This window comes from Condylura cristata, unplaced genomic scaffold (assembly GCF_000260355.1).
Source record: "Condylura cristata isolate star-nosed mole 26May11 unplaced genomic scaffold, ConCri1.0 scaffold00010, whole genome shotgun sequence".
Taxonomy (NCBI): domain Eukaryota; kingdom Metazoa; phylum Chordata; class Mammalia; order Eulipotyphla; family Talpidae; genus Condylura; species Condylura cristata.
The window spans coordinates 51029135-51034394 of record NW_004567111.1 but is presented as its reverse complement, the minus strand read 5'-3'; positions in this window follow the sequence as shown (position 1 = coordinate 51034394).

The following is a 5260-nucleotide window of genomic DNA, read 5'->3' as shown; positions in this document are numbered from 1 at the left end:
CAATTCTGTATGCATAAATAAATCAATCATTAAACAAAATTGATTAAAAAAAATGACCATATGGATTGAATGCTTGTGTGCCCCTAAATTCATGTTGAAACCCTACCCCAGTAACCTCTAGTTACCTAGAGAGGTAACTAGGATTACATAGGCCATGAGGAGGGAGTCCTCCTGTGTGGGATTAGCGCCCCTGCCAGGAACACAAGGAGAGATGGCTTCCTCCCTGCTATCTGCCACGTAAGGAGCGAGAGGTTTGCAAGACGTAAAAGGACCCTCCCCAGAATCGCAACCTGCTTGTGCCCTGCTCTGGCATGTTCCAGGCTCTTCAACTGTGAGCTATAAAGGTTTGTTGTTCTAAAGTCATCCTCTACAGTAATTTTACTGTAGCAGCCCAAACAGACTAAGAACTCTTCACTCTGTTCTTTTTTAATACAATGTTCTGTCCTTCAGGTTTGTCGGGTCTTCCCATGTGTGGAGATGAAGTTTGCACATTCTTGGTCGTTTTGTTTCATAGGTGACGGAGCTGTGTCTTGTTGGTAATGTTAATATTGAACCCTAATCAAAGTTTTCCCCAGATTAATTACCATTTTTCTCCTCCTTAACAACCAGGGAGGGATCTGTGGGAAGATTCTAAGACAACGCAAGCATCCCACTGGCCATCCTTGCCTGTTCCAGTCTTTACAGAGGGGCAGTTGGGAGGAGTGAGAGTACAGGTCCAAGAAATGCATTTTGGAAGGCCCCAGGGGACAGAGAACCTGGGGTTTTGAGAGACACTAAAATGTTTTTGTCTGGCTGAATTTTCCAGGAGCAGAATGGAAAGAAGAGATGAAAAAGGGACAAACTAGACTCAGTTCATGAAGGGACTTTCAAGGGATTTGATGCTTCTCTTGCTTCAGGAATGGGAATAGTGAGCCTGGAGGGAGTGAGCCTCCCTGGCTACACGTGGAGGACATGCTGAGAGGATGGGCTGGGCGGGAGGCAGGGTGCTCCTAGGAGGCCCCTGAGCTGGGGATGGAGCTGCTCACAAAACCCAGGGTAAAAGCTCAGGGCCCATGGAAACCACAGGTGGGGCGAGGCTGATGGACAGCTTCCTATCACTTCTCCAGGGCCTTGGAGGAGTGGTTGCTGCAGACCAGGGGTCTTCCTGTGCAGCCAGGAAACAGTCCTTTTTCTGCAAAGCCCTGAGGTTAACACCCCTTCTCTTACCAACCTGTGTGGCCTGTCCGTGAGTAGGTAGGCGGTGTATGCCAGGTAGGCAGGGAGGATGTAGGGCGACAGTACACAGAACCACTGGTGTTTCCTCTCCTCAGGATGGCCAACCACTTCCGTGTTATGACTGCTTTCTTGTCAGAGCATCAGAGCCTCTGAGGTGCAGTGCAGTGCAGTGCAGTGCAGAGGCTCTGAGGTGCAGTGCCAATGTCCCCACTGTGGCCCCACACACCAGGTATGTTCTAGGGGTGAGTAGGGCCACCCCCCCCCCCAACTGGCCCAGGGAGTAAAATGTCAGGCTGTGTCTGAGGATGATGAGATGGGCTGGGCACACCCACCAGCTCCAGGAGTCGGTGCTCATTTGTTACCACTTAGTGATTAGTGGGCAGTTCCTGCAGTCCTACTGTGTGTCGGGCACTAGGGAAGTGGTAGGGATGCAGCAGTGAATGAGGAGGGCTGAGAGGAGATGGAAGTGGGTGGAGCCCATGGGCATCACGTGGCACCATTTCAGCCCTCTTTTCCTGAGTCCACTACCTTATACTGCTCTGCCTACTGACACCTACTGACCACGCTATCCTGACTTTAATCTTGCTCTATACTTAGTCCATCAAGTCTTCAAACCAGCATTCCTTTATTTACATTTCATTTATCTGAAAGTTAGGTCCTCTACCTCATTGCCATCAGGTAAATGCTTTCATCTCAAGGAGCCCCTGGGTGGGGCAGGGCGGTTCAGGGAAGGTGACCCCCAACACTAGTGCAGGGCTTGCGTACCTTCCTACCAGGTTCCAGCTCTGCTGTCATCATCTATTGGTTGGATCATGACTCCATTTACTCAAACATTTCCCATATATTGAAAAGACAAACTAAAGATGAATAAGCAAGGAGTTGAAGTAGAAGCCTCAACAGAGAGCCCGACACTGTCCTCCCCTGTGCCACACCAGACCAGCCCAAGCCAAGCAGACCTCCACGCGGCCCACTGTGGGCTGTGACAAGTCACATGTTCCCAGAGTGTCTAGCCCTCCACACGTGCAGGCACTGAGCACTGTGACTCACCATTGCTGGCGATTTTAGAAATGAACTGATGACACGCCTTCTCCAGGCCACCTGGCATTTTTCTTGCTCAATGACAAAATTCTGGGAATCAAAAACAATTTATTAGAAAGTCATGGAAGGATTTACTCAGCCACATTTATCACCTCTGTGTTGTCATCTACACTGGTCGGATGACAAGCCAGCGAGGATTCTGGGTGCCAATGTCGACCCCAGACTGCCTGCAGGTGTGGCTGTGTTACCTGTTATTAAACGGAGACACCCCTTATTTGACATAGGAGGGAATCAAGTTCAAGTTAAGAGGCCTTCCCTCCATACTCACCTGGGAAGACACAGAGCCTGGAGTGTGAGATAAGAATAGCTTTCAGCTCTTCCTGGTGGCTCAGGGGGTTAAAGCACAGCACTACAAAGCTAGATGCAGCCACTTCATGAGTTCAATCCCCGCCCCCGGAGGTGACCCACATGACATGACAGACCTCTCCTGACCTGCCTGCTGTTCCTCTCAGCAGTGTACTTCGTTGATCTGCTTGTTCTGCTCCTCACTCTGTCTCTGGTGAATCCTCTCACTGCCCCTGCACTTCTGGCCTGTACCCTTGCTCTGTATACATAAGTAAATAAATCTAAAAAAAAAAAAAGAATAGCTTTCATTTATTGAGCAGTTGCTACGGGCCAGGTGTTGCATTAGCTCTCTTTATATAGCTTCTCATATTTAACCCTTCCAGGGAAGTTCGTATGAACTCTATTGTACAGCTGGAGCCTTGAAGACTCTGAGAAAGTAAGATTCATTCTGAAGTCAGGGCTGGCAATTGACAATGCCAGAATGTTGTCAGAGCCAGAGCCCCCCTCACTTCCTCACACAGATGTCTGCACCCCCAAAGGACGTTACTTTCCAAAGCCCAAGGAGGAAGGGTGATGGTGGATTTGACGATGACAGCCTGGATAGAAACCCAGCAGTCCTGGATACCCACCCCAGCTTCACTGTAAACTTGCCATGGTCTGTCTGAGCAAATTGGTTAACAATATGAACAATATGGGGAAGAATCTAACTTCCTGGGGAGAATTACCCATTTTTTTTTAAAGATTTATTTATTGTGCATACAGAACTGGGGTACAGGCCAGAGGCTCAGGGGCGGTGAGAGGCTTCACCAGAGACAGAGTGGGGAACAGAACAGGCAGATTGATGAAGTACAGCGGGCGGGCAAGGAGAGGTCTGCCACGCCATGTGGTCACCTCCGGGGCAGGCGGGAATCGAACTCATGCGGAAGCGACTTTAGATTCTCAGTGCTGTGCTTTAACCCGCTGCGCCACCAGGGAGGGCCCCATTTTTTTTTTTTTTTTGAATACACTGCAAAAATTCAAGTCATCAAATAGGCCAGCAAATTCTCCTATCAAGGGGAATGAGGTAGCCCTGAACACGCAGTAGGTAGGTCCCTCTGTCCTTTTGTCCCTGATACTCAGGTGTGGGACAGCTCTATAGTTTTCTACCAGTTTGTTGCTCAGGAGAGTGTGAGTCCTGCGGAAGCTGGCTGATCCAGGCAGAATCTGGAGCAAATATTTTTACTTCACACACAAGTCTCTCCAGGACCTGTCCTGAATAGGCACATCTCCCTCACAAGCATGCCTTTAGAAAGCCATCAAGGCCAGTACTCAGAAGTCTGATGAGCCTCACTCAGCAGTCTCAACAGAGCTGCCCTCAGGGACTCCCCCTAGTGGAGACAGCGGGGCAAGAGGTCCAGGGGCAGAGGAGGCCCATCCTGCCTGAAGCTATTGCTCACTGTGATTTACACCACGACAGCACTCAGTGGCCCTGCTGGCTGGAGCTGCTCTGGCAGGCAAGTCTGCTCTGGCAGCTTCTCTCTCCTGCTGATCCTCTGTTAACTCACAGGCAGGGTGATTTAGCCAGAGCTTTTGGCTCCCAGGGTTAGAAAGAGATATGGGGTTTTTAATCCCCTGTCACTTGGCTTCCGGGACATGTCACACTCAAAACCCAACTTGCTTCTGCAGGGTCCCCTTCACAGCAAGTAAAGCCAGCAGGACTGGCAGCCTCCAAACAGGAGCAAAGCACTAGCACCCTGTAAGCTCTTGCACACATTCAGTGTTACACACACACACCCCAGTTCCCCAGGAGCTGTGTCTCATTTTGTAAAGAAAACTGAGCTTCACATCAGTTCGTTTGTTAAAAATCACCCTCTGGAGGGTAGTTGACCTGGGATTTGAAAGCAGGCCTTCATGACCCTGTGAAAGCAGGCTCTGTGACAGCCAAGTCCGCATTCTCTCTTCTGCCAAGAGCAGGAGAAATGGAGAAGATGCCTAAAGGAAAGATTCCCCAAGTGAGTCAGGGACTGCCAGGATGTCAGCATGCCTGTCCTGTCAGCCCTGTCGGGGCAAGGGGATTAGCCCTGTTCACCGAGAAGGAAACCCAGAATAAAAGGAGTCACTCACTTGCCCAAGGTCACACAGTTACACAGGGAGGCAGGTTTCTTCGCATCTGTGAACTTGAGGTGCTTGGTCCTCTTTCTCCAGGGTGGACTTGAGCAGCTCTGGTGATAGGACAAAAGCTATGCACCCAGCCCCACCATCCGCTCCTGTTCTCAACTACAACATGCAGAGCTGGATGACCCTCAAGAACCCTCTCTGATTCTGCCTCAGAACCTGACTTTCTAGCAGCCATGAAAGACACACAAATCTTTATCTCTCCAGCACAGACAAACCTTCTATATATGTTCAATGAATTACCCCACAAATTACTCTTCAAACGTTCTTCACAAGGTTCCATTTTCCCCTATAATTTCTCTCAGACCCTGTCAACTTGGTGTCTTCACTGCAGCCCTGAGCCAGCAACACCCTCCTCTGCATCCTGTACTCAGCTTGCCACAGACACACGGGAACGCAGGCTTGTGGGGTGCACGCCCTTGTGTGAACACACAATTGACATTAAGTCTCCATGAATTACACATTGATTGTTGGCATCTACACTTACGGAAATCTGCTACCGCAGGGC